We start from the raw sequence: 12,031 nt of genomic DNA on the forward strand, positions 1-12,031 counted from the left end.
CAAAACTAATAATCATGAAAACAAAAGAATTTGATCAATGAAAATTTGTTTTCATAAAAAGTTTCAAAGCATAATTTTCAAATAACCAAGAAAAAGGGAAAAAATAAGAATACTAAAATTCTTGGTTTAAGATTTAAATTTGTTTTGGTACCCAAGAACTCTTGGTACCAAAAGATTTAGGGACATGACCCCTATCATTCAAGCTCAAAGCCCTAGGGTTATGAATCCGTTTGGGCGCATATGGTGCACTAGCACGGTCAAAACAAAAATTATACACATGACCTTTCCGATTGCAATAGGTGCAATGAAGAGGGTTAAATGATTTGTATTGACCAAGTGGGCGTGCACAAGAATCATTTGCAAATAAAGATTTTCTTTTAAAATTATTTTGCAAATGAGAAACATTATTAAACAAAGGTGGTTTACTTGAGAAATTTGGCAAGTTTGAATATTTATTCAAATCATAACAAAACTTCGCCAAATGGCCAAATCTACCACAAACATCACATTTAAACTTTTGTGGCTTAATAAAATCATTTGGCAAAGGTGAAGTCTTTTTCAAATCATAGCAAAATTTTGCCAAATGGCCAAAACGTCCACAAATATCACATTTAAACACATTTGCATGTTTATGATGTGCATGATAAGCATATGCATGTGTATGTGATGAGGAAGCTACATGAGATGCACAAGAAAGATTAATATTCTTATGTTTTTGTGCATCATAGCAAAATTTAGCTAGATGGCCTTTACGGCCGCAAATAGAACACTTATAAGTTTTGCTATACATGTGTGCATAATGAGTGGATGATTTTGACTTAGTTTTGGCACACATGTCCATAAGCCTCTTATGATTATTAATGCATATTTTCAAAGTTGAATCTAAGGATGAAATACTATTTTTCATAAGATTCAAATCTTCATTTTTAGGTACATATGCATTTTTAGAAGTAGAACATAAATAGTTATTTATAAAAGAAGCTGTATCATTCTTTATGTTCTCTACTTCTAACATGGCATCAATCTTAGCATGAGATAGGCTAGCAATAGATGAAATCAAATTTTCATTTTCCAAATTTAATAAGTCATTGTTTTCTTTAAGCATAGTATTTTCATTTTCAATGACATCAAATTTGGACACTAGCTTCTCATGATCGGATTTTAAAAGATCATGCTTGCTTTTTAAATCATTAAAATCATTTTGTAATTTGTTAAAGGCATGCAATAATTTTTTACTAGCACAAGCAAGTTTATCACTAGATAAATCATTAGTGGTTTCGAACTCGCAAACCTCACTAGGGCTATCGCCAGGTGGCCGTGTGCATGATGAAGCTCCAATATTACTTGAGGAAGAGTCCGCCGGAATCCTTTGGATCTCCTCCAAGTTACCATGATGTGCTTCTATGAATGTCCACAATTTGTAAGCACTATCAAAAGAAACAAGCTTGTTAGAAATAGAAGAATCAAGTGCATTATGCATATATTCTAACACAATCTTGTTCATGGTAAACAATCTTTTGTCATTTTTACTCCACTTGGATTTCTCCATAGTGGGTACAATATAAGCATTATCAATAATTCCCCATAGATCAATATTTTTAGATTGCACAAAAAGTTTAAATCTAGAAGCCCATTGTGCATAGGGAAAGTTAATGAATTTAGGAGCAACATTGGATTCATAGCCTAACAAAGGTGCACAATTCATGATAAATATATGTGTGCAAGCAAGACAAATGCAATCAAAACAAGATTAGCACAATAATATAACTTGGATCTTTAACTCAAGGCAATTAGACCTTAAATCAAAGAGCACCAAGCTCTGATACCAATTGTTAGACCCTAGAGGGGGGTGATTAGGGTCTTATGCTAATCTAATCCAATTTAAATACCAATTAAAAACTAATTAATAAGTTATCCTAGCAAGAATGAAATACAACAATATATGAGCTAGGATAAACAATATATGAACAAAAGCTAGGATAATCAATATGAACAATGAGATATATCCTATATGATGAATATATATATGCAAGGATATATATAAACTAACAACAAGGGTAAATAATCTAAATAGGATAGTGGATGAAATGAATGAGCAATGCACAATTGGCGATATAAGATGAATGCAAAAACAAATACGCCAAAGACAAACTCAAACAAGCAATATGATCACGGAGTTCGGACCTTCCGTCCTACGTCTCCGCTCCCCACTCCCGGGGAGAAATCCACTATCAACTGGGTTTTCTACGTTCACACGAATAACGTTTACACCACACAATATCGGTTTTCAACGCTCACTGATCAACGATCACAATCTTACAATGTAACTACACTCCACACATTCTAAGTGTTGGTTTCTCCGTGTCCTTCCTCAAATGCTCGGATACAACCTCTCCCTAGGTTCGTCAACCGACGCCACTCCTCTTGGGACGATCCCCGACTCTCACCACACACTCCTCACTCGGTGTACAAGTGTATTACAAAGTGAATCTCACGATAAGCACAATATAAATCAATTTGATTGTTCTCTAAACAAGGTGAGAACTCAATTAAGCACAACTCTTAGTCACAAACACACAACCCCAAATTATACTATGAATGTAAATACACTAAGCTCAATAGGTTGTGTGTGAACAAAGAGTATCAATAAAACGATTAAACTAAACTCAATATAAATCTAGCTTATGGAAATTATAATCAAAATAATAAATTGCTAGATGAGTTTAGAAACACTTCTCTAAAGATGACAAGAGAGTAGGAGAAGAGTGAATGCTCAAACACCAAAGGATGATCTCCACTTGCTCTTGTGAAATTAAATTCACAAACTCAAACCCTCAATTGCTTAAAAGCTTCTTAAACCAAACTTAAACAAACACTAAACAAGTTTAAACCCTTGTTAAACTATTTTAAAACATTCTCTATATATTAGAATTGAATGCAATAGAGGTATATATAGATTTATAGCCTCCCAATACCTCAAACAAAAGCCCAAACCAAAAGACCAAAAACTCCTCCAACGGATACAAAAAAATAGCCGTTATAGGCATTCTAGGAGCTGGGCGGTCGACCGACCTTATTTTTCGGTCGACCGCTCCCAATACTGTAGTAGTGCGCAGCTATTTTGTAAAATTAATTTAAAATAGTAAATGAACTCCAAAAATTATGACATTTTGTGGGAATGTTCTAGACATGTAGAATGACATGTCAGAGAAAGGATTTCTGAAAAATCTTTTCCCAGTTGAAAGAAATAAATATTTGAACACAAATTTACAGTTTCTAAAAAACTGTTAACATATACGATTTTGTAAAATCAATTGGCACAGTAAATCAACTCCAAAAATAGTAAAAACTGGAGAAAAGTTTCTAAACATGTAGATAAACATGACAGAGAAAGAATTTTTCAAATATCACTTCCCATTTGCGAAAACTCATCAGTTTTGTAAAGGTTAAATACCCATATTGGTATTTTAATTCAACCCCATTTGCCAATAAGGTATTTTAATTAGGAAATTCGGCGATAAGACATTTTAATTGAATAAAATTACCATTTAGGTCCTTTTTCTCGTCGGCGGCCACTTTTCCGGCGAGAACTCATCACGTGCATTGCACGTGGGGGCTTAATCCCGCCTGAGATCCCTGCCCTCAGCTCCCCATCGCCGACTCTCTCAACCGCGCCACCCTCAACTCCGTCTCCTCCCCGAGCTCCCCGCTCGATAGCACTACCCAGGCCTCCACCGACCACATCAACCACCCTCCGACGTCCTCCCTCCCATCTTCGTCGACCCCAACCAGCGCCTCCATCTCCTCACCGCCGTCAGCCTCCTTCACCGCCTCAGCTCGAACCCCGTTATGGAGGCGGTCGTGCTGGCTTGCCGGCGACGGTCGGAGAGGGTTCTTTGTGGATCTGAGAATGAGGGGGAAGAAGATGAGAAAGAGAGAGAGAGAAAAGAGAGAGAGAGAGAGAGAGTTAATTCCCTGCCACGTCAGAAAACAGAGCCACATCAGCATCTTAAACACATATTAAGCCCCCACGTGCAACGCACGTGATGAGTTCTCGCCGGAAAAGTGGCCGCCGACAAGAAAAAAGACCTAAATGGTAATTTTATTCAATTAAAATGTCTTATCGCCGAATTTCCTAATTAAAATACCTTGTTGGCAAATGGGGTTGAATTAAAATACCAATATGGGTATTTAGCCGTTTTGTAAAACATGCACGAACATGTGCACGAACGAAAACGTGAATTTGTAAATTCCTTTAAACATAACAAATCAATTACAAACTTGATGAAACTTTGAGAAATGTTTGCAAATGATATTTTGAACATGTTACAAAAAGAATTTTCCAATTTGCATTTCCCAATTGTGAAATCTCATTATTTTGCAAAAGTGTTCAAAACATGAAAAAAGTGATATACATGAAGTTTGATGTTTTGACATAAACAATATTTTGAAACTTTGCACAATGATTATATAGACTTGATAAAATATATATATGATGATTGTTAAGTCTATAAACTGAGAATACAATATTTGAGCTTAGAAACCAAATACGTGTGTGTATATGATATTGAGCTTAGAGTATCTAACACACATAATGTAAAACCTAAACTAAATATACCAAAGCTTGATCTTGATCTTCAATAGGCTTGACTTGATATATTTGCGGATGAAGCTTGAACTCGTTCTTTAACTTGAATTGTATAAGCTTCACCGACATTCCACCAACCTCCATTTGATATCGTTGTTGAAGCGCTATTCCATCCATCCTCCAACACGTTGTTTGCCTAGAATAAATACAAAAACACAAACACTAGACAAAAAACCTTAGTTATAAATTGTTTGTAAATCATTATCAAAACAAGAAGGCCAACAAACTGTACTTTGATGGTGCATCAAGACGCAACCATAAGGGAGCAATTGTCGTAAAAGTGGGGATAGTGTTGATCAATCCCCATGGACTATCCTTCTTTGGGCCTATTCATTAACCGAGCTATGTTCCAACGACGTAGCCAAATATAATACCCTTGTAATCGGCCTACAACTTGTTTAAGATATAGATGTTAAATACCTTGAGGCCCATGGTGATTCTAAGCTGATCGTGAATCAGATCAAAGGAAATTATGAGGTCCGCCGCAATGACCTCATACCCTTCCATAATGCGGCGATGAAGCTTGCTTAGTCCTTTGAAGGTTTCTACGTTAACTATGTAGCCCACCTTGAGAACACCCATACAGATGCTTTAGCATCCATTATAGCCACACTTGCCTTAGCTCCCAAATCTTCAGGAGCACGTTATGGCATGTGCTAATTACATGCATCAGCCGCCTGAGCATCTTCACCCATCAGCCACTTCATGGCTATTTGAAACATGGGGTATGGACATTGTTGGCCCAATAACCCCACCCTCTTTCAAGGGACATCGCTTCATTTTAGCGATAACTGATTATTTTTCTAAATGAGAAAAAGCAATCCCGTTGAGAGAACTTAAGACGAGTGATGTTGTTAAGTTCTTAAAACATCACATCGTATACAGATATAACATTCAAAGGTGTATCGTCCATGAAAATGGGCCCCAGTTCGTTAGCTAAGCCTTCACCTGATTCTGTGATAAATTCAGGATCAAGAATTTATCTTCAACAGCTTATAACCATGCTGCTAATAGGCAAGAAGAAGCCTTCAACAAGACCATCGTTAGAATTCTCACTAAGGTGGTTTCGACGAATAACAGAGACTGGAATGAGAAGCTGGGTCAAAGCTTGTGGGCTTACCGCATAACGGTTCATACGCTGACAGTAGCGACTGTTGGCTTTCTTGTTTTGATGATGATTTATAAACAATTTACTTCTAATGTTGTTTGTCTAGTGTTTGTGTTTTTATATTAATTGTAGACAAACAACATGTTGGAGGATGGATGAAATTGTGCTTCAACGAACATATCCAATTGAGGTTGGTGGAATAGTGGTTGAAGCCTATATAATTTAAGTTAAAGATCTAATTACAAGCTTCATCCAAGTTTACCAAGTTGAGCTACAATGAAGATCAAGATCAAGCTTGGGTAACATTAGTTTAGTTTTTATATTGTGTGTGTTAGTACTTTAAGCTCAATATTATACACACACATTATATTGGTTTCCATGTATATATAGTTTCTTTTATACATACATGTTTGGTTTCCATGTATATATATAGTTATATATATACATACATAGTTTTGAGTTTTCATGTTTATAAATATGAGATTATATATTTCATATTTATTATTGTGTTTTGGTTTAGCTATATAGATATGAAACAAATTTACATTCATATACATAATCATATGTTTCATACTCTATTGTGTTTAAGAATATATTGCGTAGAATATGTAATTTTGTAAAAATATTGTGTTTTTAGCTTATAGACTTCATAACAACATTTTAAATCTTTTAGCAAGTCTATATAATCAGTTTACAAAGTTTCAAAACTTGGTTTATGTCAAAACATTAAAAAAACTCATGTTTGTATGTTTTGGACATTTTTATAAAATGACAAGTTTCACAAATGGGAAATGCAATTTGGAAAATTCTTTTTATAACATGTTTATAATCATTTCCCAAAGTTTCATAATTTTTGGACTTCATTTGTTATTTTTAACATATTTTTAAAAGTCTCAAAAATCTGTTTTCGAACCTGGAAAACCGTGTATATCAGTTCACGGTCGACCGCGCGTGCCTCTGTAGTCGACCACACTTTATCCAGAGACTGCATTTGATTTTCATCGAATCGGCGGTCGATGCGCCGCCATTGCTACGCGCGTCGAACCGCTATTTTTCTAGAGCCTTGAGATTTTTTCAGAACTTCCCACGGTCGACCGGCATGTGCCTCAGCGGTCAACCGCGACTCTTTTCAACCTATTACCACGCTAGTTTGCCCCGGTCGATCGCCATGGCTCTAAGGTCGAACGCCGATCAATAACGACTAGTTTTCTGTCCTTTTTCTAGTTGTGTTTTCTGAGGTCCTTTTGGTCTTTTTGCTTGGGTTTTTGCTGAAGTTTTGAGTTGGTATAAATACCCCCTTGCTCTCATACTTCTAAAAAACTAATGAAATGTTTTAAACAAGTTTAAAAGAGTTTAAAAACAAGGGTTTAAGTTTGTTTAGAAGCTTTTAAGCAATTGAGGGTTTGAGTTTGTGAATTCAATTCCACAAGAGCTTGAGGAGATCATCTATTGGAGTTTGAGCATTCAACTATTCTCCCTCCATCTCTTGTCATCTATTGAGAAGTTCTCTAAACTCTTTTCTAACTTTATATTTATTTGTTTGATTATCATCTTATTAAAGCTAGTTTTATATTGAGTTTAGATTTGATTAATCTCATTGTTACACACACCCACTTGAGCTTATTGTATTTGCATTCATAATATATTTATAGTCGTGAGAGATAGTAACATTGAGTTGTGCCTAATTGAGTTCTCACCTTGTTTAGAAAACAATCATTTGTTATGTTCCTAATTGTAAGTTCACTTTGTAATACACTTGTATACCGAGAGGAGTATGTGATGAGGACGGAGTCGATACCGAGAGGAGTGGCGTCGGTGGCCTAGTGAGAGGTGATAATTCCAAGCACTTAAGGGAGTCGATACGTGAGGACCAACACTTAAGGTTATAGCTTGTGTATGTACTTTGTGAGGATTTGTAAGAGTTGTCGGTTGACTTGATAACTGAGTGTGTAGAGTTTTCGGTTAGCTAGAAAACCGAGTGTGTAGAGAAGTTCCGGTTTCCAAACTGGGTTGTGTAGTGGATTCTCTTCGAAAGTGGGGAGCGGGGACATAGGACGGAAGGTCCGAACCTCGTGAACATATAGCGTGTTTGGTTTGCATTAGCGCACTTATAACTGTTCATTTTATAGCCTGTTGCATCTTGTTTATATTGTCCACCAGTTTGATTCACCCTTGTGATAGTTTATATATCCTTGCATACATCATATAGTATATCTCTTTGCTAGGATATATCACCTTGGTTATATTGCTTATTCTTGCTCATATCACATTGTATATCTATCTTACAAGAATATATTTGTTAATTAGTTTTTAATTAACATAAAATCGGATTAGATTAGCATAAGACCCTAATCACTCCCCTTCTAGGGTGTAACAATTAGTATCAGAGCTTGGTGCTTTTTGATTTAAGGTCTTATCACCTTGAGTTAAAGATCCAAGTTATCTTTTTGTGCTAATCTTGTTTTGATTGCATCTTGCTTGTATATTTTTACAAATTATGGATATGAATGATGCATCTTGTTTAGGCTATGATCCTAGTGTTGCTCCAAAATATAGAAACTTCCATTATGCTCAATGGTGCTTTAGATTTAAAATATTTGTTAAATCTAAAAATATTAATTTATGGAAAGTTATTGATAGTGCTTATATTGTGCCCACGTTGGAGAAATCCAAGTGGAGCAAACATGATAAGAAGATGTTTACAATGAACAAGTTAGTGTTAAAATTTATGCTTAATGCTTTTGAACCATGTAATTCTAACGAACTTGCTCATTTTGATAGTGCTTACACGATATCGAAACTTTTTGAAGCACATCAAGATGACTTGGAGGAGATTCGACGCGTTGTGGTGGAATCGACTTCAAGTGCTAGTGGAGCATCATCATCATGTACACGGCCACTAGGCGATAGACCTGGTGTAGTAAGTGATTCGGAATCCGATAGTGATATATCCATTAATGAACTCACTTGTGCATATGATAGATTAATGCATGCCTATACGAAATTGCATAATAATTTTAATGATTTAAAACGCAAGCATGCCATTTTGAAATCCGATCATGAGAAGCTAGCTTTCAATTTTGATATCATTGAAAAAGAAAACATAACGCTTAAAGAAAACAATGATATGTTAAATTTGGAAAATAAAAAATTAACATCATCTATTGCTAGCCTATCTCATGCTAAGATTGATGTCATATTAGAAGTAGAGAACATTAAAAATAATACTACTTCTTTCATAAATGACTATATGTTCTACTTCTAATAACAATACTTGTATGCATAATAATGAGTTGAATCATGTTAAGGATCGTATATCATCTTTAGATTCAACATTTAAAACATGTATTGTTAATCATGATAAGCTTATGAACATGTATGCTAAGTCTCTTGCTAAAACATCTAAACATCCTATTCATCATGCACACATGTATAGCAAAGTCTACAAATGCACAAATTGCGGTCGTAAAGGCCATCTTGCTAGATTTTGCTATGATACACATAAACCCACCAAGGCTCACATTAATCCTTCTTGTGCATCTCATCAAGCTTCATCATCACATTTTGCACATACACATGCACATACTCATATCTCATCAAGCTTCATCATCACATTTTGCACATACACATGCACATACTCATCATGTTCATCATAAGCATGCTCATGTGTTCACATACACATGCACATACTCATCATGTTCATCATAAGCATGCTCATGTGTTTAAATATGATCATTGTGATTGTTTTGGTCATTTGGCCGAATATTGTTTTGATTTGAAAAAAAATCTCGTTTACCAAATGTTTTTAGTAGACCACATGCTTTTAAATATGATGTTTGTGGTTGGTTTGGACATCTTGCTAAATTTTGTTATAATATACAAAAAGCTTCTAAGTTGTAATATGTTCTAAATAGACCATTGTTTAAGAATGTTTCTCATTTGCAAAATGAATTTAAAAGATTATCTATGTTTGCAAATGTTTCCCGTGCACGAGCTAATGATTCACAAAAACAAATGGATCTCTTTCACTACACAAATTGTAATCGGAAGGGTCATTTACAAGATTATTGTTATGACCGTGTTAGTGCACCATATGTGCCCAAGAGGGTTCATAACCCTAGAGTTTTGAGCTTTATTAATAGATGTCATGTCCCTAAAGAATCCGGCACCAAGAATGCTTGGATGCCAAAATAATTTTTTTTTCTAACCAAGAACTTAGTGTTTTTATTTTTTTTCTTGGTTTTTAAAATATGCTTTGAAAAATTTAAATATGAAAATAATTTTTCCTTTGATCAAAATCTTTTGTTTTCATGACTATGAGTTTCAATTTTTATGAGAGGTTTATATTTATGTAACACCCCAGGTTTATTGGGTGTTTATTCCCAAATCATGTTTACCGGATGCTAGAATGATTATATGGGTTGGAACAAGCTTAACAGCTTGATATATTATTGCCTCTCTTGAAATTCTTTTGTCAATGACTTTGTTTTGATTTGTTTATTTGAATTCATTATATTTCACTTATATGATGATATTTATATGTTTGCGCTTATGAATCATCTATTCGTGCCTTATAATGTATTCTATGAGTTGTTTGATCAAGTTATACAAAGAAAATTTTTGTTTTTGATCAAACATTGTTTTTGGTCTCAAATCTTGATTTATAATTTTATTTGAGTGATTTGTTTTCATTTGAAAACTTTTTTCATAGTTCTCATGTTTTTCTCATTCCTTTGTTTTCATAAATTTATTCATACATGGTTTTTATGTGTGAGTAATGAGACATTATTTCATAATGACATATCAATATGTGTTCTCATTGTCTTATTTGTATGTGAGTTATATTTAGCATATCTTTCATTTATGCTTACTCACATGTTTTTACCTTAGCATTCATTTCATATATCCATTAAGGCATTTTGATAGGGGAGCAATCCCTATTCTTTGTGTTATACTCACCCATGCTTATATGTAGGGGGAGCTTTCGCTCTCTTCATCTTTTTGTCCCTTTTTTGATGTTGTCAAAGGGGGAGAAATATTATGAGTATAGCATTTCTTATTTATATGCATGATAATTATAATTTATAATATTAATTTCCTTTCATGCATATATCTTTTTGTAAATTATTTGTCATCATCAAAAAGTGGGAGATTGTTGGCCTTCTTATTTTGATGATGATTTACAAACAATTTACTTCTAATGTTGTTTGTCTAGTGTTTGTGTTTTTGTATTAATTGTAGACAAACAACATGTAGGAGGATGGATGGAATTACTCTTCAACGAACATATCCACTGGAGGTTGGTGGTATAGTGGTTGAAGCCTATACAATTCAAGTTAAAGATCCAATTACAAGCTTCATCCAAGTTTACCAAGTTGAGCTACAATGAAGATCAAGATCAAGCTTGGGTAACATTAGTTTAGTTTTTATATTATGTGTGTTAGTACTTTAAGCTCAATATTATACACACACATTATATTGGTTTCCATGTATATATAGTTTCATATATACATACATGTTTGGTTTCCATGTATATATATAGTTATATATATACATACACAGTTTTGAGTTTACATGTTTATAAATATGAGATTACATATTTCATATTTATTATTGTGTTTTGGTTTAGGTATATAGATATGAAAAAAATTTACATTCATATATATAATCATATGTTTCATACTCTATTGTGTTTAAGAATATATTACGTAGAATATGCAATTTTGTAAAAATATTGTGTTTCTAGTTTATAGGCTTCATAACAACATTTTATATCTTTTAGCAAGTCTATATAATCAGTTTACAAAGTTTTAAAACTTGGTTTATGTCAAAACATAAAAAAAAAACTCATGTTTGTATGTTTTGGTTATTTTTGTAAAATGACAAGTTTCACAAATGAGAAATGCAATTTGGAAAATTCTTTTTGTAACATGTTTATAATCATTTCCCAAAGTTTCATAATTTTTGGACTTCATTTGTTATTTTTAACATATTTTTAAAAGTCTCAAAAATCTGTTTTTAAACCTATAAAACTGTGTATATCAGTTCACGGTTGACTGCGTGTGCCTCTGCGGTCGACCGTACTTTATCCAGAGACTACATTTGATTTTTATAAAATTTCGGTCGACTGCCATTGGCTCTGCGGTCGATCGTCATTTTTCTAGAAACTTGAGATTTTTTCAGAACTTCCCACGGTCGACCGGATGTGGCTCTACGGTCGACCGCGACTTTTTCAACCTATTTCCCAACGGCTAGTTTTGGCTCGCGGTCGACCG

This window comes from Asparagus officinalis, chromosome 7 (assembly GCF_001876935.1).
Source record: "Asparagus officinalis chromosome 7, Aspof.V1, whole genome shotgun sequence".
In the NCBI taxonomy this organism is placed as follows: Eukaryota; Viridiplantae; Streptophyta; class Magnoliopsida; order Asparagales; family Asparagaceae; genus Asparagus; species Asparagus officinalis.